The sequence below is a fragment of the Lichenostomus cassidix genome, unplaced genomic scaffold (genome assembly GCF_008360975.1).
Source record: "Lichenostomus cassidix isolate B80296 unplaced genomic scaffold, HeHo_3.0 HiC_scaffold_42, whole genome shotgun sequence".
Taxonomy (NCBI): Eukaryota; Metazoa; Chordata; class Aves; order Passeriformes; family Meliphagidae; genus Lichenostomus; species Lichenostomus cassidix.
In genome coordinates, this window is record NW_028147241.1 from 1,101,889 (window position 1) to 1,124,198 (window position 22,310).

At 53.6% G+C, this 22,310-nt stretch overlaps 1 protein-coding gene and 1 pseudogene across 1 annotated transcript in view; one reads left to right on the top strand and one right to left on the bottom strand.

Annotated features, from left to right (window-relative positions):
- LOC146424147 (uncharacterized) overlaps positions 1 to 12,129 on the bottom strand; it is a 22,768-nt pseudogene extending 10,639 nt beyond the window's left edge.
- Positions 1 to 22,310, top strand: part of LOC146424144 (uncharacterized) — a 502,567-nt gene that overhangs the window by 75,157 nt on the left and 405,100 nt on the right. The gene's annotated exons all lie outside the window — the stretch shown is intronic.

Consider the following 22,310-nt stretch of genomic DNA (forward strand, 5'->3'; position numbering starts at 1 on the left):
CTGCATTGCTTTCCAAGGAAAAGAGGGGAAGACAAACTGTGTGTAACTCATGGTATTTCAGGGAGTCTAAAACTTGCTAAGCCATAGATCTTAGAGGTGAGGTCCATTTGCAATTAATGGCATGGAGAAGTAGTGCAACATGGAAAAGGGGAGTATAGAAATAAGTAGAGGAAAACACTGTGGATTGTTTCTTTACATTTTCATTTCACTTCATGAAAGGTGTTTCAGTTTTCCAGGAATCTTCTCCACAGTCCTGTTTGCTCTTTTCACGAACCTTTCCTGGAGGGAAGGAATTGCAGGCATTGTTGGGCTGCACAGGCCCTGGCCGGGTGCCTGGTGCCACCAAAGCTGCACTGCCACTGTCCTCACAAGAGCAGGACACAGAACTCAGGAGGAAAGGCTCGTGGGCTGGGATAAGGGCAGGGAGAGGTCACTCACTAGTCACTGTCACAGGCACAACAGACACAAGTTAGGGAAATTAAGGGAATTGAATTCCAAGCAAATCACAGTATGAGAAGGAGAACTAAAACAAACCCTAAAAAACCACCTTGCTCACCCCTCCCTCCTCCCAGGCTCCCAGCCTCCACCTGCAGCTCCTCTGCTCTCTCTGCATGGGAAATATGTCACCAGCCACAAACTTTGCTTTTGCCTCATCCCAGGATCTCTTCCTGGAGAGGAAGAATTTTCTCCAGCAGAAATTTAGAGCTCAGCAGCATTTCAGGCTCAGGGTGTTTCTCCTGCAGCTCCTTGTAGGTCTCCTCTTCCTGTGCTGGGTCTCCTGCATCACAGAACTCTGCCAGCTGCAGCTTTGCAAACGTCAGCTCAAGGTCTGGATGTTCCTAAACTGCAGCAGTGCAAAACCTGAGGGCAGACCTCCCCTGCTGCGGGGGAGGGCTGCCCTAGAACCTGAACATGCAGGATGGTCACTCCATGACCACGAGCTGTGGGGCTGGTCAGACGCGGTCCTTGTAGAAGCGTCGCAGGTTTAGAAAGGCAGCTGTTTGGTTCCTGGTCTGCATGGTGTTTTTATTGAGGAAAACAGGGGAGGAATGGGGAGACTGAGGAGGGGGAAGGGAAGGCGAGGGAGGGTACAGGTTCCATATGAGTCCAGAACCAAAGAGGCCCGTTTCGGATGTGGCTGGGGTTCTTATCTCTAGGGATGGGGGGCGGTCCTGACTCACATCCAGTCAGAAGGGGTCAGGGGGGCGGGGTCAGGGACAGGAAGGACACACATTACAACAAATCCACTTTTTCTCTTATACAAAAGAAAAAAAAATTTTTTCTAGGTCAGAGTCTTTTGGAGCTGGTAGAAATTTCTTCAGTAGGGCTGGAGTTGAAGCTGCTTGGCTGAGATCAGGTATATCTTGCTGCTCTGCTGCGCGACGGGGCTGTGCTGTCTGCTGTGCCCCCCCCAGCTTTGACGTGCAGGGAGAGGGGCAGAGCTTACACACAGCCAGAAAGACACAGGGACTTTGGGAAAAGCAAATTTTTAGAGAGCATGGTAGAGGGGCTATTTGGGGAAGAAGAGGGTAGGAAAAAAGGGGGTGAGGAGTGATTTTTTAAGGGTGATGGTACAAGGGGGGAACTGGCAAGGCGCCTGAGAGAATCAGTAGCAACTCAGCGTCTTTTTTGACGGGATGCAGCCTTGTTAGTTACCTCCTTATCAGAATGGGAGGGAAGAAGGGACATGGGAAGGAGGAAAGGTATTAATAGGGGTAAACAAAACATACTGTAACTCGAAAAAGGGTTTTAACTAAAGAAAATACCTTTCTTTTTTGAGGATTGGGCAGAGAGGGCCTTTTCCGGAAGCCCTCTCTAGCCCAGTTCTCAAAATGCAACACTTGTTAATCTGTCTAAGGTTAAAATAAAAAAGAATGAGCTGGGTTTTAAAACAGAGCCCTACACCCTGCCGTGTTCTATGACTCAACCATTCACACCACTGCACCCCCTCCCCTGGGGGGTGCCTTTAGCCATTCACACGTTTCCCACCCCCTCCCCTGGGGGGTGCCTCCAAATCACATTCATACAAACATTCACTCCTCCTCTGCTGCAAACTACACCTTTAGCAGAGGTCCAGGGTCGGAAAATTTCCCTGAATAGGCACTGTAGGCGCTATCGGCTCACCCCCAGAGCCTCTCTTACTCTTGGGTAGACTTTTGCCGACTGACAAGACTGGTCACCGCTTTCCGGTCCCTTGCAGCCCTCTTCGTCACTGTTTTATCCTCAGCAACTCAATACAGACTTCACAAGTTTTCTACAAGTCCCTTCAGGGTCCTCTTCTTGGGACTCGCCTGTGTCTTTAGAGAGTCTCACAGCTCGCGGCCACCGCGTGTGCTGCACAGCAGAGATGGTGTTTGGCTGTGCAGAGTTGGTCTCGCCGGGGGAGGGGCGCCCGCGACACAAAATGGCGGCTCACAAGATGGCGGCGCCCATGTGCGGGCCACGCGGCCAGGGTGGTCTCCGTCTGCAGCGCAGGCAGCGTCCCGCCGCGTCGGCGGCTCCCTGCCGTGCGTTCGCCGCTCCGCCGCAGCCCCGCGCGGGCTGGCGGGGAGGCGTGGGCCCCGCGGGCCGGCGGCCAGCTCGGCCCGGCCCGGCCTGGCCTTTCGGGCCGGCTCGGCGCGGCCGTGCCGCCGGCCCCGCCGTTCCCCGAGCGCTGCCGGCTCCTGCCGCCCCCCAGCTCCCGTGGGCTCCGCTGCTCCCCGGCGTGTCTAGGCAAGTTCTTACCGCTGCCCGCATTCTCCACCATTTGCAGCAGTGCAAAACCTGAAGGCAGCTCTCCCCTGCTGCGGGGGAGGGCTGCCCTAGAACCGGAACACGCAGGATGGTCATTCCATGGCCACGAGCTGTGGGGCTGGTCAGACGCGGTCCTTGTAGAAGCGTCGCAGGTTTAGAAAGGCAGCTGTTTGGTTCCTGGTCTGCATGGTGTTTTTATTGAGGAAAACAGGGGAGGAATGGGGAGACTGAGGAGGGGGAAGGGAAGGCAAGGGAGGGTACAGGTTCCATATGAGTCCAGAACCAAAGAGGCCCGTTCCGGATGTGGCTGGGGTTCTTATCTCTAGGGATAGGGGGCGGTCCTGACTCACATCCAGTCAGAAGGGGTCAGGGGGGCGGGGTCAGGGACAGGAAGGACACACATTACAACACTAAACAATTTGCTCGAGGTCCTTGGGGGCTGCATCCAATGCATTCTTCTTGTCTTCCCCCTTTGCATGGAGCCAGTGGCCAGGGCCTGGCAGAGCAGGTGGAACCTGGGTCCTGCTGCAGGAGCTGGGGGAGCTCCAGGACTCGCTCTGGCCGCTGGGGCAGCCACAACACAAGCCGTTGCCAGCCAGGAGCCGAGGGCTCCGTGTGGCTGTGCAGGACCTTGTCCCTGGGGCTCGTCTGGATCAGCGTGGGCAGCTGGGCTGCACTTGGCTTTGTTTGTGTCCCTGCTTGCCCTGGGACAGCAGCTGCCCAGCGCCGAGGGGACAGCAATGGCACCGGGGCAGTTTGGGGTGAGGTTCAGTGTCTGTGCCTGGCATAAATCCCAAATCCTTCCCGAAGGAGCAGAGAGTGCTGACAGAGCACAGGATGCTCTGCTGAGCATGGGATGGACCAAGGGTGATGTGAGACAAAGCCGGGATGGGAGTCAGAAATAAAAAGAAGAGGACGAGCAGGCAGGAGAGGAGGAGGAGAGACAGAGGAGGAGGAAGAGCGGGTGGGGAGGAGAGATGGAGGAGGGGGAGCGGGAGGAAGAGGAGGGACAGAGGAGCAGAAAGAGAAGCAGAAGAAGCAGTCACCACGTGCATCCATCGCTCTTTCTGTCCGCAGCCCTCGGCCCGAGAGCATCGCCCTTCTCGGGGCATCCCGCAGGTGAGCGGGCAGGGGGAGCTCGGCCCAAATATCTTGGGCGGTGCCTGAGGTTCTTTTTGGGAGAGGGGGATTTCGGACCTTGTAGGACACCAGATCCGAGACCCAAATAACTTTGGTTGATCCTGGGAGGGTTGGTTTTTTTTGTGTACTTTGGTGGGGGCGGGAGGAGGGGGGGATGTTTGGATCTCGCAGGACTCCAAATGTGAGTCGCAAATGCTCCTTGGGAAGATACTGAGTAACCTAGACGTGAGTTTTTCGGGGGTCGTGGTGGCGGCTGCAGGGAGAAATGGGATGGGATGGGATGGGATGGGATGGGATGGGATGGGATGGGGTGGAATGGGATGGGATGTGGATTGGGGTGAGGGATGAAGTCTGGGGGAGGGGGATGGGGTGGGATGGGATGGGATGGGGTCGGGATGAGGCAGCCGAAGGTTGGGGGTGATAAAGCCGGGGGACCCCACTCCTTAGGGGCTTGCGGGGCATCCGGCAGCTTTGAGGGAGTTTTGGGGTACCCCTGATCCTTCGGGGGTGGCGCTGGCAGCGGGGGGACACGTGGCTCCAGCACCTCTGGACCCCACCTGCGCCCCCCTCACCCCCAGCGCCCCCGGGAGCGGAATTTGGGGAGAGGGGAGGTGGGGGGCGCCCAGGCCGGGCCCCCCTTGCTGTCCCGGCAAGCGGGGGCCGAGTGCGGGGGGAGCCCCGCGGGCATTGCCCGGCCCTGCCCGGCACGGCTGATGCCGCCCGCCCGCGCTGCGCACTGCTCCGGACTGGTGCTGCCAGTGCCGCGCGGGGCGGGGCCGCTTTGGGGACCCCCCAGGGCAGAGGGCTTTGGGCTGCTTTGGGGCTCTGGGCACCTGCAAAACCGGCGCTGGGCACGGGAAAAGCGTGTGGGGACAGCTGGGGCCCTACTGGTGGCACTGGTGGCGCTGGGAGTCCCCCCGGCCGCGGGGTGAGCGGGGGGCGCGGTGAGAAGGGGGGCGGGGGCTGGTAGATGGGAAAGGGGAGAAAGGGTGCTAAAAGATGGGATGAGACCCCCCAAACCGAGTGGGAGGGGAGTGGAACCCTGTACAAATCAATGATTAGCAAATATGTTAAAAGCCACTTAGAATGAAGAGGGATGGAGGGATTTACCTTTTGTAATGAGGGAAATAAAGGAAAAAGCCCACAACAAAACCCACTGGGGAACTGAGTCCATGATATCTAATGTCTGAAATTCTGAGCTTGCTGTGGGATAGAGTGAAATTGCAAAATCGATAACAATGAATTGTTGAATTTATTTAAAAACAATCCCAGAAATAGGAAAAGGCCACTTCCTGGAACAGTTAAACAGGGCAATTAATCTAGAAGTTATTGGAAATGGATTTCTCTGAATTACCCAGACAAATTTGGAATCAGTATGTTTTGGCAATGGTGGACAAATTTTCCGAATGGCCAGAGATCTTTCCCTGCCGCACCAATAAATCCAGGGAAGTGGTAAAAATTGAGCTTAATCAATCATACCAAGATTTGAGGGCCGCTTGGGTTGTCTTCAGAGAGAAGTTTCCATTTTATAGCAGATGTGGTGCAACAGCCGAGCAAAAGCCTGGGTATCAAAAGGGACTGACACAGCCCTTGGTGACCACAGGTGAGTGGGAAAGTGGAAAGGATGAATCAGAATTTGAAACAACAAATTAGTAAACTGTGCCAAGAAACCTCTTTAAAATGGCCACAGACCCTTCCTCTGGCTCTTCTGTGAGTCAGAATTCAGCCAGGGACAAAAGCAGTGAATTGCTGTAGGGTTGGCTGTACCAAACACCATCAGTTCCTGGAGAAATCCATTCAAAGGGAGAAACAGATGTAAATCTATACCTGATTTCTTTAGGAAAGGAGTTTATAACCCTGGTGGGACCAGTTGCTGTGGATGCCCCTGTTGATCCATTCCAGCCTGGGGATTTTGTGTATGTAAAGAGTTGGAGCTCTGAACCCTTAAAGGAAAAGTGCAAAGGAGCTTTCCAAGTCCTCCTGGTAACCTACACTGCCCTCAGGGTGGAAGGAATGAAACCCTGAGTTCATCACACTCAGGTAAAACCAGCAACCACACATTAAATACAGCAGAGAGAAAACTGACTGATACCCTGGACCCTGGGGGTTTTGTGTATATATATATAAAATACATATATATATATATCTTACTGTTTTAGAAACAGGTATAGAAACTATATTGTTAACCTCTGGGGAGGAGAATGTGGTCTTAAAGTTAGTGCAAGATTTTGGCAGATTACAGAATGTAACCCCTATGACAGCTTGTTTGCCAACACATATTCTCTGCAGAAAATCCAATTCCATGGGGAGCTTTAGTCAGCACTTTGACAAAAATCTGGGAACACATGTGGGAAGGAAATAGCACCCAGGGCAAATGGAAAGGGATTGAAGGAGAATATTCCTTCCAAAGGAATTCTTAGACATCAGAACAATATTGTTGAGAATTGTAATACCTCAAAACTGGATCTGGAAACCACCTCAGGTAATATCTATTGGCTGACAGATTGTACTGATACCCCTTGGGGATGTCAAATTCCAGAAGTATGGAACAGCCCTCAGACAGGACAATGGGAATATATTCAGCCAGTTCAGTGGTGTCTGGACTGGGAAGGGAGCCCAAGCCTCCCAGAGGACCCCTTACAGGTGGGTGTAAAATATCCTGATTTAATAAGGCCAAGGCCAAAGGATCCCAGGACAAAGGAAAAGTGGAATTGCATTTGGATAGACACTTGAACTGTTTGGAATCCTGAGGTACAGTGGCTCATGGCTGTGGCCCAGGCTCTAAGGCTGGGATGTGTTTGTAGAAATTATTCTGCCTTTCTTAATGACACTTGTTAGGTCTCACCTAACAAACAGCTCAGCTTGGAGAGACACAGACTGTCAGCAGGACATGGTAAAATTATTAGTTCACACAGGATGGGTGGGAAGTGATGGAATTTGGAGCACACATTTGCCCTTGGGGGAATCAAGAGCACAATGGACACTCGGGGTATTAAGGTTACATCCCTTGTGGAAGGAGTCACCCCTGGGAACCCAACTGTGGGGAAAGGTTAAAGGGGATGAACCTTGGAAACATCCCAGCATGGGAACTGCAGTGGGATGGATTTTAGAATCCATCTTTACTCCTCAAAGATCTCAAAGATCTGCCTTTAGGAACAGACCAAACACACACCATTGGACTGCAAATGGGAACTTTAGTAAATGCAACTGAGTTGGGGTTTACTGAAATAAATGGTTTACTGAAATAAATGAACAATTGCAAGCCACAACTAAAATAACTTTACAGAACAAACTGGCATTAGATCTTTTGCTGTTAACTGGAGTATGTGGATCCTTGAATTGAAACAACACCACTTGTTGTGTGCACATTCCAAATGTGATGCTGAATTGGATGATCAGGCAGAGAGGCTAAAATTGTTTGCTGCATTCAGCAGGGAATTAAGGGGAGGATTAGAAAGTAACTGGTTAAATAAAATATTTAAAGGACTTGGATTTTCTCTGACTGCTTGGTCGGCCTTACTTTTGTAGAGTATAATTGGGATCATAGTAATAATTGTGATTATGACACTTGCTTTAAGCTGTGTGAAGAACATGGTTGGGAATGCAGGTGAGGAACTCATGGGATGTGAGTAAAAGAGCAGAGTGAGGCTTATGAAGGCTTGAAGGGAAGAGAAGCTTCCCAGGCCTCAAAGGAGGGGAATGTTGCCAGATGAAGAATCATTTGCACGTGGTGGGTTCATACAATGCTTATTCTCCAAAACCCCCTGGCCCCTGGAACCACACAATGCTTATTCTGTAGGAAGCAATCAGCCCAGGTGTGCCAACTTCTACCAGCTCACCAGGCAGTCAGGTAGGACTTTGGGGTCACCAACCACCAGGGACCACCAAAGAGAGCCCCAGGGCAGAAGAACAGATGTGCAAAGGGTGGGGGGAAATATGGTAATGATTTTGGGGAAAAGATGATCATATGTAAGTTTATTCTGGGACAATCACTGAATAGGTCTGTAAAACACAGGATAGAAACAGGAACTTTCCCGTGCTCAGCATGCACAGCTTTGGGAGGAGCTCTTCCCTGTGCATCTGGCCAAATAAAGAATGCTGCTGCTTAATGCTGCACTGGTGTTAAGAAGGTTTTTATTTTACTGAATTTTTGAGAACACCTCTGTGGCTGTCATAGAACCACAGAGCAGCTGTGATGTCAGAAAGGAGCTGTGTGACATCACAGAATGGGTTGTGTGAGGTCATCAAGCAGCTACGACATCATGGAGGGAGTGAGTGACATCACAGAGCAGGCTGTGACACAGAGGAGGCTGTGTGACATCACAGAGAGGGCTGTGACATCACAGGATGGTGATGGGACATGGTAGAGTGGGCTGTGATATCACAGAGCTGCCTGTGGGACATCACAGAGTGGGCTGTGACACTACGGGGTGGTGGTGTGACATCACAGAGCAGGGTTGTGACATCGCAGATAGGGCTGTGACATCACAGGGCAGTTCTGTGACATCACAGAATGGCTGTGGGACATCACAGAATGGGTAGTGACACGCAGAGTGGGTTGTGACATCAAAGGGGGGACTGTGTGACATCACAGGGCAGCTGTTAAATCACAGACTTACTGTGTGACATCATAGAGGAGGCAGTGACATCACAGAGTGAGCTGTGACATCACAGCGCAGGTGTATGAAATTACAGGGAGGTATGACATCATATGTCTGTGACATCACAGGGTGGCTGTGTGATGTCACAGAGGGCTGGGTGAGGTCACTGTGAGGTCACTCCGCCCCACCCACCTTCACAGTTCCCCCAGAGAAGTCCAACACTGCTCATCTGACCCCAAGCACTGTCCCACCTGCAGGATCTGCTTCCCATCAGCCTCTTCCTCCTGCAGCCCCAAGTCCAGGTTGGTGCTAAACAAAGTGCACTGGCTCAGGGTCATCCCCCAGCAGGGGCTGTGCACCCCCTCTGCCCCCTCCCCAAATTCCCTCCTGGGGGGAGCAGGAGCTGGGTCAGGAGCCCCGTGGGGAGGGAAAAGGGGGTGATACTGGGATGGGGAGGGGTCACCCACGCTCTGGGGGACACACATGATCCCTGGGGACACCCCTCACCTTCTCCCACAGCACCAGGAGGATGAACCCCAGCATGGAGACCCTGAACCCTGGCAGCATCTTGGGGAGCAGCATCTGGGGGCAGCTTTGGGGGTCTGGGGGATCACAATGGCCTCAAAGCCCCTCCCAGCTCCATAGTCACACACAGGCCTCTTAAACCACCCCACAGCTCCTTCTAGGATCCTCCCAAACCACTCCCTGCAATATTAATGCTCCCAAGAGACACCATAACCCCATTCCTATCTTCTCCAAGACCCACCCAAATTCTCTCCAAGCCACAGAGCCAGGCCAGGACCCCAAAACTCCCTCACAGACCCCACCAAGACCCTTCCAAGCACCACAAATGCCCCCAAGAGCCACAAAAGCCCCTCCCAATCCCCTCAGGAGCCCCTAAACCCCCTCCCAGCCCCCATCACACTGACCAGGAGAGGTTGGTGGACAGGAACATCCACAGCTGGGAGCAGCTTGGGCACTTCAGCAGCAATTTGAGCACCTTGGGGGGCACACCCCAAATGGGGAGACCCAGGCCAGGCACTGGGACAAAAAACCTGAATTAATGGAGAACAGATGGGCTCAGGTGGACACGTTTTGCTGGCACAACTATGAGATCATGGCCCTGTACCCCAGCCTGGGCAGCCCCAGAAGACCCAAATCCTCATTAATTTTCCCCTGAATCTCAAAGTCACCCACAAATCCCAGTAAAATGGTGCAGCTTTAGATCACTTTGTTTCATTTGTTTAATTTTACCCCAATTTTGGTTGTTTTTACAGGATGAAGAAGGAAATTATTCAGGTTGGAAAAGATCTCTAAGATCATCCAGTGTTGCTTGATGCCACCAGAAGAAACAACTGGACACAGCAGGTGACATTTTTTAGGGGATATAAAGTTAATAAATCAGCCCTTCCCAAAGAATTTCCGATATCAATGTGAGTCCCGATGGATGTTCCTGCCTGTGTTTGTCCAGGTGGCTACAGGGAATCAGGAAGATGTGGAAGCCACCAGCCAGGTGTCTTCCCAGTGTGGGTCCCTGCAAGTGAGGGTCACCAGGGCTCTTCCCAACGTAGGTGCTCCAATGGGGGATGAAGTTGGAGCAGCACATGAAGCTCTTCCTGCAGTCAGGGCACTTGCAGGGCTTCCCTTACCGGTGCCTCCATTGGTGTTTGGTCAAGTGAGAACTGCTGGAGAAGCTCTTCCCACATTCTCCACACTCATAGGGTCTCTCCCCAGTGTGGATGCGCCGGTGGGTGATGAGGTGGGAGTTGTTCTTGAAGCCCTTCCTGCACTCAGGGCAGTGGAAGGGTCTCTCCCCTGTGTGAATCCGCCAGTGCAGAAGGAGGTTGGAGCTGGTCAGAAACCTCTTCCCACATTTGGAACACTCCTAGGGCCTCTCCCCAGTGTGGACCATCTGGTGCTTGATCATGTGAGAGCTCCAGTTGAAGCTCTTCCCACATTCCCCACACTCATAAGGCTGTTCCCCAGTGCGGATTCTCTCATGGACGATCAGCTCAGACCTCCTGCCGAAGCTCTTCCTACATTGCCCACACTCAAAAGGCCTCTTGCCAGTGTGGATCCTCTGGTGGCGAATCAGGCTTTAGCTCTTGCTGAAGCTCTTTCCACATTCCCCACACTCAGAGGGTCTCTCCCCAGTGTGGATGTGCTGGTGGCTGACAAGGTGGGAGTTGAGCTTGAAGCCCATCCTGCAGTCAGGGCAGTGGAAGGGTCTCTCCTCTGTGTGAATCCGCTGGTGCAGGAGGAGGTTGGAGCTGGTGTGAAGCCTCTTCCCACACTCGGAACACTTCTAGGGCCTCTCCCCAGTGTGGATCCTCTTGTGACCCTGCTGCTTGCTTTTCTTCCAGGACTGATGGAGATGATGGACATCCTGTATATATGTTCTATTAGTTGTTGTTATGGCCTTTTGTAAAAATGTTTTTTAAATTTTAGTTTTTAGATAGAACCTTCCACTGTAAATACGTTCTATAGATTGTTGTTGTTGTTATAAAGATTCTTCTGTTGTAAATACCTTCTGCAGCACATTGTTGTTGCTGCTCTTCTGTAAATAAATTGTCATTTGTTTTCCACTCCCCAACTTTCTTTGCAATTCTTTTGGGCACAAGCCGCATATACAGAATTGTGATTTGGGGCTGCTCCAAGTTCCTGGGGCTGGAGGTCTCTGGGGGCTCTGGCATGGCCACCTAAGGGCTGGGGGTCTCTGTGCATGGGGAGCTTCCACTGATGCCACTGCTGGCACTGAGCACTGCTCGTGTTCCTGGGCTGAGGCAGAGCAGTGTCCCCAAGAGCAAAGCTGTCACCAGCAGAGATTGGGCTCTGGCAGGAGCAGCCTCTGCAGCGATGCCAGCAAACAGGTAAAAAACCTTCTGCCAGCCTTCCTCCTTGAGCCTTCGGGAATCCTGGGCCGAGAGCTGGCATCAGGCTGCAGGGATGCAAAATCCCTGTCATGCTCTGAAGGCCACGGCAGCCTTGGGAATTGCTGGAGCCAGGCTGTGGGGAGCAGCTTTTGGAGCTGCAGGGGCTGATGGTTAAGCCTTGGAGCCTCCAAGGGCTCTGGGCTTTGCTCCTCCCGTGCATTACATTTCTGTGCCATTGTTCAAGAGACGAAAGCCACGCCAGGTGATCCTGGCGCTGCCCGATTTCCTGCTGCTGGCAGCAGCCACTGGAGCCTGTGCCCGACTCGGGTGAGCCCTGGACGGGGCAGTGCAGGCCGTGCTGGGCAGGGGCCGTGGGTGCCCGGAGGTGGCTCTACGGTCAGCGCTGGCTGCTGGCACAGAGTCCCGGCGGGGTGCGATGCTGGCAGCGGCTGCGGGGCTGGGGCTGCGGGGCTGGGGCTGCGGGGCTGGCGCTCCCACAGGAGCCCGAGGGCCAACAGGTGCCCGAGCTCAGCTCCTGCCCGGGCAGCGTACCCTCCAAGCCCGGCGCTCCCCGAGCACGGCCGGGGCAGGCACGGAGCTGCCCAGACAGCCGCTGCCCACGGCAGCCGCAGCAGGGCCGGCAGCTCCTTGGGGCAAAGGGGGCTCGGCCGGCGCTGGAGGCTCCGGGAGCCGAGCTGCTCCAGTTGCGAGCAGCTGCAGAGCTGCCAGGCTTTGGCAATCCCCAAAGCCAGTGCCTTGCCTGGCTGGTGGAGCAGAGCCATGCCTGATGTGCCCTGTTCTTCCCAGAAGCTGCTAAGTCTCCTGGCTGGGAGGAGAAAAGGGTGTGAATGTCTTTAGAAATGATGAGAGAACCGGAAAGGACCAGTACTTACATTGTAAATACATGATGTAGTCCATTTTTGTTGCTTCAGCAGAATAAGTCCAATCATGTTTGAAAAGCACCTGGAGCCTGGCTCCCACTTCTATCCACAGGGCTAGAGCAGACGAGAGGCAGCCTGCATTAAGGCACTAGTTATTATTGCTTTTATTCCAGAACACTCAAAACTCCAACATCTTCCATCGACGGTTACAAGTGGGTGGGCAGTTTCAGCTGCAAAAGTGCAGCTAGCAGGACTGTCTGCAACACTGGTCATAGCAGAGGTAAAAATAGCTATGCTAGAGGCTCATCAATAAATAAAACAGTGAACAACCACCACCTTTAGAAAGGAGCCAGGCTTTAGAGCACTCTGGTTTGCCATGAACAGGCAGGCTGGAAAAGGTTCTCCACATTGCTGAGCAGCTCCAGCCTTGTCCCACAGAGCTGTTGCACACAGAATCTGCCTCTCCCTGGGAGCCCAGCATGGGCACCCTCCACTCATCAGCCAATGGGGACTTCACCACTAGGATGAGTGAGGAGGAAATTAAAAAGCCTCCATGGAAGCAACTCTGGCATTTTACAGCAGAGGAACATATTTTTCTATCAGCTCAGCGTTGTAGCTCATGAAGCCTTCCACAGCAGCCAGCCTTTGGCTCCCACACAGTGCCTGTCACCCTCACCAGGCTGTCCCTGCACTTGTGCACCACACTTCCCTCCCTGATCCCCCCAAGTGCAAAAAGGAGCAGCTCTGTGCTACAAGCAGCACAAAGCAGCAGCAGCAGCTCCCAGCAGAGATGCACCTGGCCACCTTTTCTCCCCCAGCAAAAACTGGCTGAGCTGCCTGAAACATGCTTCCAGGCTGGGGAGGACCACAGGCATCTCGCAGTCCACTTGGCCACATCATGCTCCCCTGATGCACGAAGAACTCCTTCCCCTGCCAGAGGAGCATGAACCATCAGCTGGGGGGGCATGGAGAGGACACCTGGCCCCACAGCACTTGCCCAGCCCTGCCACATGCTCACAGCACCAGACTCTGCTCTCGCTGCTCTGGCCTTTGCTGATCTGGAGCTGCTCTCCAGCTGCTGACATGCTTCTCCAGCTGAGGAACGAGCTCCAGCTGCCATTGGGCATCCTGCAAAACCTGCTCTTAGACATCAAAACCTCTTTTTCTTCTCCAGCCCAAGGAAGGAGTATCAAGCCAACCCTCAGTACTTTGGGATGGGCCAGGGGAGTCCTCACCGCGCAGGTGAGGGGGAGCATCCTGCCTAAGCCCCCTTTCCATCCCCTCCCACCAGGGAGAAAAGCAAAGAGAAGAGCAAGCCAAGGGCCAAGTTCCCTGTGCCCTGGCCAGGGCTGCCTTAGAGTGGCTGAGCAGGAAGAGCTTCCCCAGAAAAGAGGGAGCCAGGAGTGCCCATAACAAAACTAGGACAAGGAAGACGTCTGACTTTCCTGAAAAATTTTATGCTTCTCTTTTCCATGTTGCAACACTTCTCCATGCCATTAATTGCAAATGGACCTCACCTCTAAGATCTATGACTTAGCAAGTTTTAGACTCTCTGAAAAACCATGAGTTACACACAGTTTGTCTTCCCCTGTTTTGCTTGGAAAGCAATGCTGGAGACATAATTGCAGTGCTTGGGTGAGGCACGAATTCTAGAGTCAGGGAATGTGCTCCACTAGTGTTTGACCCTCAGCAGGGACAATGCACAACAGCAGCCGAGCGGATTGCTGTGCCACTGTGCAGCAGTCAAGCCTCCGGACCTGGGCTGAACACGGCAAAGTTCCCGTGTTTGGACAGACTCAGGGGCTGCCCCCGGGGCGCGCGGGGCTCGGCCGTGGGGCGCGCGGGGGCGAGCGGGGAACGGACAAACGGCCACTCGGACATACGGTCACTGGGACTAACGGCCCCGGAGCTTCAGTTGCAGCAGCGGCAGCGACGGCAGTGGCAGCAGCGGCGGCAGCGAAAGAAGAGACTTTACGACTCTCTCCGTCCCTTTCCCCTGCTCCTCCTCTCCCTCTCCCCCTGTCCCTCAGCCTCTCCCGCTGTCCCTTTCCCTGTGTCCCCTCCTTTCCCGGTGTCCCTCTCCCCCTGACAGCCCGGGCCATGCCCCAGGCCCGCCCCCGGCCCCGGGCGGGGCTGTCCCCTCCCCGCCCTTGGGCGTCCCGCCGCGCTCTCGGCACCGCCCGGCTCTGGCGAGCCTGGCTGTGGCGCGGCTGGGCGGGCATCAGTGGCTGGGGCTGGAGCGGCATCGTCACCCTTTGGCTCCGCCTGTCCCGAGCCTGGCCCCGGCTGTCCCGACGCAGGGTCCGGTGCCGACCCCAACCCCAGCCCCAGCCCCGAACCCGATCCCGGCTCCTCCCGGGGCCCGCGGAGGACACACGCGGCTCGGCCGCTCCCGCCGCCTCCGCTGCGCCTTCCCCAGCCCGAGCTCCGCCGCTCGGCAGTCCGGCCGCCGGCCCCGAGCCGCCCGGGCCCCGTTCAGAGGGGGATGCCCGGCCCGGGGCGGTGCAGAGGCCGTCGGGGGCCGTGTGTGGCCCCGGGCCGAGCGCTGACGGCCGCGTGTCGCCCGCAGGGAAGGCGCAGGAGGCCCTGCAGGAGCGATCCCGGCTGGGTGAGCTGCTGGGGACAGGCGGGTTCGGCAGCGTCTACGCGGGGACGCGGCTAGCGGACGGCGCCCCGGTGAGTGGCTAGCGGAGGAGGAGGAGGAGGAGGAGGAGGAGGAGGAGGAGGAGGAGGAGGGTGGGGCTCGGCAGGGCGGGCGGAGGACGAGGAGGAGAGCGGGCAGCGAGCTGAGCCTGCTGCTCCCCTTGGCTTGCAGGTGGCCATCAAAAGGGTCTCACGGAACCGCATCCGTCATTGGGGCGAGCTGGTGAGTGCGCGGGGCCAGCGGCAGAACCCGGGGCATGCCGGGCGGGGATAAGCCTGGGCCCGGCAGGGTGGAAACCGCCAGGAGTCCTGGAGGGAGAGCGGGCGAGGGGTGAGCGGGGGATGCAGAGCATCTCGGGCAGGGTGAGGGGTTCCAGAGCCCCGACACAGCTTCAGCCCCACTGATGGCTTCGTGGTCTTCCCGCAGCCCGATGGCACCAGAGCACCCCTGGAGATCGTGCTGCTGGACAAAGTGTCCACTGGGTTCCATGGCATCGTCCAGCTCCTGGAGTGGGTTGAGCTCCCCAACGACTACCTGTTGGTGCTGGAGCGCCCGGAGCGGTGTCAGGACCTCTGGGATTTCCTGGCAGAGCGGAGGTTCCTGCCGGAGGAGGAGGCGCGGGGGATGTTCCGCCAGGTGCTGGAGGCCGTGCGGCACTGCACCAGCTGCGGGGTCCTGCACAGGGACATTAAACCACAGAACATCCTCATCGACCTGTGCACCGGACAGGCCAAGTTGATTGACTTTGGCTGTGGCACCTTCCTCCAAGACACAGCCTACACCCAATTTGCAGGTGAGCCCTCCCAGGGGATGCTCCTGGGCATCTCATGGCCCAGCCTGGGTGTAGCACCAGGGCCTCCTCTCTTGCTGCCAGGCATGGGATTAACTCTTCAGCAAAGTTACTTTTGGGTGGGGGTCGAAGAGGGGCAGCTTGCAGCCCTGTTGACCACCTTCACTCCCACTGTGCCCTGGGCTGGGGCTGGGGCAGCCAGTCCAACAAAAACCCCAATGAGTGCAGCAGTGAGGGGGTCAGACCCCATGCCCCAGCCAGTTTGGTGTGCAGGTGAGGAAGGACTTGGACTGCTCCAGTCCCCTTGTTTGCCTTGGCTTGTAATTGTTATTTGGGGGCAATGCAGGGAGGGATGAGAGTGGTTTTTCCCACCACTGGGAATGGTTTTATTTTGCATGTCATGATTGGACCTCCCCAGGGCTTCTGCTGCCTCATTCCAACCCCAGTGGCTTCTTTTCCAACCCCAAGTTTGTCCATGAGTAACAGGTTCTGGCGAGAGGGCAGCAGGTCACCCCGTGTTCCCCTGGTGCAGCCCCCACATACCCAGGGATGCTGGGGCGAGGCTCTGGGAGCAGCAGCATCCCCTGATGAACTCCATCTGTATTCCACAGGAACCCTGTCCTACAGCCCACCAGAATGGACCCAGCTCAGATGCTACCACGGCGAGGCAGCAACGATCTGGTCCCTGGGCCTCCTGCTGTACCACCTGGTCGTTGGGAAGCACCCGTTCAGGAGGGGCCGGAAGATCATCTGGGGGCGGATCTTGTTCCCACAATGGCTTTCTCAAGGTGGATCCTCATCTCTATGGCACAGGGGGAATAGCAGTGTTGGGAGAGAGCAGCAGGCTCATGAGCATCCCGCTCTGGCAGCTGCTGAGGAGGAGGCACATGTCCTGCTCTCCTCCAAAACAGAGAATCCATGGGGAAGTTTAGGCACAGCTCTGAGCACACCCAGCATGGCCTGGGCACGGGAATGGGGAGGGGGCACATCGGACAGGACCCTTCTCCAACGGACTGGCATTTTCTGGTTTCTCTTCACAGAGTGCCAAGATGTTATTAAGAGGTGTCTGTCCATGCAACCCTTGGACAGGCCATCGTTGCAAGACCTCTTCGATGATCCCTGGATGCAGGATGTTCATGTGCCCTAGAAGAAGGGAGAGATCCACGTGCACAGTTTGATCCAGGGGCCTGGCAGGTAACAGTTCCACACATCTCTTGGCAATAAGAAGCAAAGCAAACCAGACTTTTTTTGACCTGCTTGTAGCTCTGAGCAGGGATCATCAGAAGGGAACTTGCAGCTCTTGTGCTGGAGCTGAGCTGGAGATCTGCTCTGGCAAGCACTGGTGGCCACCATCCACCCTGGTTTGGGTTGTCTGGTTCATTGTTGTCTGGGGCCCTGGGCAGAACACTGACAGCCTGGTGTGGCCCCCAGGGAAGGAGCAGGAGCCCCTGGAGAAGCTGTACCAGGTGGAGCTACAGCTGAAGACACCAAGGAGGACCTCAAGGATGACAACGTCTTCCTTGACCTGGCGATGTGCAAGCTGAAGATGATCTACTTAAATTCTGGCACCTTCTTCTCTTTGGTAGGGCTTTGGGGGATAGTCTGGGGTGGTAATGAAATGGGAGTTGGCTCCTGGCCCTGCCAACAGCCCCCAGCACCCACTGTGCTGGGGCTGGAGCTGGGGGCAGCCACCCAGACCAAAACAAACCCCCATGGGGGGAGCAGAGGTTCGACTGCAGAAGCTGTGCAGTGGCTGGTTTGTTTGGCAGGGGAGGAAGGGCTTGGGCTGCTCCACTGCCCTCATTTGCCCTGGGTTACCATTATTTTATGAAAGCAATGAAGGGGGAAGGGAGAAAGCCTTGGTTTCCCTCAGCCATGAGTGGATTTTTCCCTGGCATGGAGGGGTCAGTCCTTCCCTGAGCTCCTGATGGTCATAATGTAACTTTTTTCTTGTTTCACTTTTTTTACACTTTTTGTTTGTAATCGCATTAATTTGCTCTTTGGTTTTTAAAGGAAGAGCTCTCCCTGGTGTCTGGTCTGGATGGGGCAGTGCTGGGACCAGCTGTGGAATGGCTCAGATGTTCCCTCGGAGAAGGGTGAGGACATCCTTTGGGAGAAGCTTTTCTTCCAGCAGCAGATGCCGTGAGGTGGATCCCCATCTTCTCGGCAGGGGTGGGATGAGGGCTCTGGGGAGATGGCAGCGAGCACAGGAGCATCCTGCTCTGGGCAGCTGCTGAGGAGGTGGATCTGCCATGGCTGGCTGGAGGCTGGGCACATGTCCTGCCCTCCTGCTCTCCTCCCAAAGGCAGCAATGATGGGGAGGTTTGGGCACAGCTCTGAGCTCAGCCAGCATGGCCTGGGCACTGCAGGCAGTTGGGACAAGGGGGACAGGAGCCTTCAGCTGATGGGCAGTTTCTGGTTTCTCTGCTTCCAGCAGGGCTCTGTGGATGCTGAGGCTGCTCTGGGCTCTGCCAGGGCTCTGCTGGGGCTCAGCCCTGGGCACAGCTGGGTCTGCTCTGCCCTCCCATTGCTCTGACAGCTTTGCATCAGACGAGCCTGTTCTGAGCACACCGACGGAGCTTTGTGCTTGTGCAGGTGAGTGAGACTTTCCTGCAGGCCCAGAGATTGCAGAGAGGGATACACATCAATTGGCAAGAATCTAAACACTCCACAGTCCCAGCAGAACGCCTGTATCTCCACAGGATGTTTTGTCTGTCCCACTCTTCGTTCCTTTTGGGTTGGAATTGTGCAATTGCACCTTCTTCCTCCTCTAGAAGTGCCACGAGTGAGCCAAACCTGGCGAGTGGGCTGTTGTTCCTAAGGCAGTGCAGTGGAGTTGATGGATGAAGAATTGCCCTTCTCCACTTCCAAACCAGAGCAAAAAGCTGTAAGTGGGACTTGGCATCTTTATGAAACCACTGACAATTTCAGAGGGAATGCACAGCTCATTCACAGGGTGAGAAGGAAGGGCATCTTTTTAATGAGATGGGGATCAGCAGAATTTCGATTCCCAGTCCTGCTTGGAAATGGCAGGGCAAAAAGCAATTTCTTACTGCTTCAACCAGAATTTAAAATAACTTAATATTGGAAACAAACCCCAAAATCTGTTAAAAAAGGCTGCTGAGGGTCAGTAAGATAGATCCATGCTATCAGCACATTGGCAAAGTAAATAACTGAGTTCTCTTTTACAAAAGATCAGTTACTTCTTAATCCAAAGTTACAGAAGATTTTACACGACCCACTTGAGGTTTGTTTTTATCTTTCACATTTCACCTAGGTTTTTTTTCTTTTCTCCATTTTTTTTCTAAAACAGAAAACATGTGCTGAGAAAGAAATGTCCTTTGCTCCTGGTTCTCATGTGAAGCAGTTCACTTCCTGCTGCCCCGGGGCTTGGGGCACTGTCAGCACCTCCTGCTTCAGCCACTGCTTCTGCTGGCATTGAGAGCAACAACCAAATTGTGGCTGATCCTGAGGGAGCAGCAGCAGGACCTGGAGCTGATCCCTGAGTCTGGGGCAGGGCTGGACAAATGACCCCACAGCAGCAGCAGCAGCAGCAGCAGCAAATGGAGCTGACTTTGAGCACAGCCCCTGCCACTCTTGCCTCCTGTTTGCAGTGGTGTCACAGCAGCCTGAGGCACCTGGGAGCCCTCAGTGCCAGCAGGGACTTGAGATGGCAGCCCTGGGCTCCTGCAGGTTGTGCAAGGAACGCAGCTGGGGACTCCCTGTCCACATGGAGCTTGCAGATGGAAAAGGCTGCTGTGCCAGGCAGCTCCAAGGGCAGAGAAATAAGGATCTCGAGCACTTGATCTGGGCCAGTTCCACAGTCCTGGGCAGCAGCCAGCGAGCAGAGGGGGAGCAGAGGGCACAGCAAGAGGGACAAAAGCAGTCAAGTGAAGAGACTGGAGAGAGCCAGACCTGGCAGAAGGAACAGCTGCTTCATTGCACTCCTGAAGAAAGCTCTTGGCTGTTTAGGAGCACTGAAAGACCTGAAGGGCAGAGAGGAGTTGACATCAAGCAATGCTCCTGTTTTCACACCCTCCCCTCTCAGTGTCCCAGAAGGAATTGGATGAACTGTGTTCTTCTCTCTGAGTCATCTCGTCCACCATGAGCAGTTTAGCGCCAGGAGCTAAAGGGCCTGAAGCCTTAGGCCTCCAGAGCTGACCAAGAGGGAACTTTCTGAGCAAATTAATGCTGCTAACATGGACCAAACTGAATGCAGTAGGTAGAATTCTGGAATTATCTAATCCTTTCTGTTGGAAAAGACCTCTGAGCTCATCAAGTCCAGCCGTTCACCCAGCACTCTCAGCCCAGCACTAAACCACATCCCTGAAGCGCCAAGGCCTGAACAAGAGGCCTGACTGAGGCCTGAACAACAGGCCCTGAGCCAAAGGTGACCTCTCCATGAACCTTCCAACCAAAGGTTATCTTTGTATCCACTCATCAACAAAATATGCATGACCATTAGCACTGTGATAGATGTATCCACTGATTAGTGGATCAGGTATTGACTTTTCTGTATTTAGAAGCTAAACAAGGTCACGAAATCTGAAATCTGGCCTGGTTTGGGGGTGTAGGAACAAAGTCAACTGCCTTGGTTCCTCCTTGAGCCCTGGCCAGGCTTTGGGAGAATCCAAGAGGAGAGAATGAATCCAGATGTTCCTGCACTGGAAGTGCTGTCAGTTTGTTTGTTCAGCACTCTCCCAGCGAGGTTGGAGCCTCACCTGTGGCTGGACACAGCTGCAGGAATTCCCAGTGTCCAGAGTGGCTCTGCAGCCCTTGGCTGTGACAGCTTCCCCAGCTGATGTGTGGGTCTGGGTGATGGTAAAGTCTGAGGGTAACTGGTGATGGATCTTTCTAAATCATTACAGGCAATCTTTTGTGGTGATGATTGGGTGCATTGCTGAGCTTCTCCTGTTGTGATTCTTTGCTGCTTTGAACTATAGGAAATTGCACTGATTCCTTCAGTTGGTGTCTGTGTCTTTGGTGCTGGCCCTGCCCACTGGTAAAACAAAATTGGCATAGTCTGTCCAGATCACAGCAAAATGTCACTTTTTAAATATAAATGCAAGGAATCATTCCCATCCAAGATTCCTCCTTGGGAAGACCTTCCCTATAGTTCTCTGGCTCTGGAGTGGGCTGAGGTCAGAGCACTGTGTGAGCAATGGGGAAGTCAGCTAAGAGAATCTGATCTGCTGGATGTATTAAAATGCATCCAAAATTGCATACGGAAAAAGGAAATGATCTTGTGAGTTTGGGAAGATGAGGATAAATTTTGTTAACAGTATATCGTAAAAAGCACCAACAGAAGGAACAATTGTTTTTGGAATGCTCCCACATGGAGCAACAGAAGTTTTTAATCTTGAGCTCAGATTTCCTTGTGCAAGTAAAATAATATAATAAATAAGTATATATATAAAATAAAACTTATATGTAAAAATATAATTAAAATATGTATGTGTATATATATATATATATATATGTATATATATAAACTAAATAATAATGTGAAATAATGCTGACAATTTTAATTTGTTACCTTTTGCTGCTCAGGGATGTAATACTAAATACCCTACAGAAAATGTTTGGCCAGGACCTGAACGTCAGTGGGAAAATTGGCGAGTTTGTGTCTAATGAATAAAGGAGGATGGGATGAAATTGGCTATTTTCATAGGGTTTTCTGATATTGTGATATGGAATGCTTTGTCTGTTACTGTGAGAAATAAAGTGATTAAGGCTGCTGGGTTTTTCATATACCAATCTATGCACAAGCTGTAGGATTTGTGGAACAGATGGAGGGTTTGTTAAAAGAGCAGATGAAAAAAAGAGGAGATGGGAACTTGTCCTGATGGAGAACCCCTTAGATGTCCACTCCAGGAGCTGCATGGCTGGATCTTTATGCATTAGATTTAATGAGGATAAATCAGAAGCAAATGAGAGTTATCAATACCAAAACAGGAATTCAGATCCTCCAGGACACTCTGGTTTGATAACTGCTCACTGGAGCTTGGCCTTGAAAAGTGTTCATGTCATGGGAGGAGAAATTGATACAGATTATCAAGGAGAAATTCAAGTACTTCTATTAAACAATAGTGAACAACATTGGATTATGCAACCCCATGACAGGGTAGAATGATTATTGATATTGTAGTTTTAAAAACAATTGTGAAAATAGGAGATCTACTGCAAATCTCTACTGCTTGTGGAGATAAAGGGTTTGAATCCAGCAGTCCTAATGATGCAGCCAAGGTGTGGGTCCAGAGGCCAAATGGTCCTCCTGAGCCAGGTGAAGTAACAGCTCTGGAGACATTAAATTAAAACACTGTTTGAATCCTGAAACCTGGGCAAGAGCAATGGGAATATGTCCCTGCAGCCAAGTGTTCTATGGGAGAACAAGTAGATGTTATAGGATGTTGTTTTACAGATCCTGCCAGACCAAATCTCCCTGTTTGCCCCAACGTTCCCTTTGGGAAATGCTCTGATCCACAGGGCTCCATGTGAAGGCTGATGTGACCCTGAGTGCCTTCCACACGAATTCCAGCCAGGAGCCTGGAGCACCTCAAGGACTGGGACCTGGCAGCTCTCCAGCCAAAGGGGAAAGGACCCACCAAGCCTTGTTACCCACAGACACTGTGGTGAAGCTGAACAGCA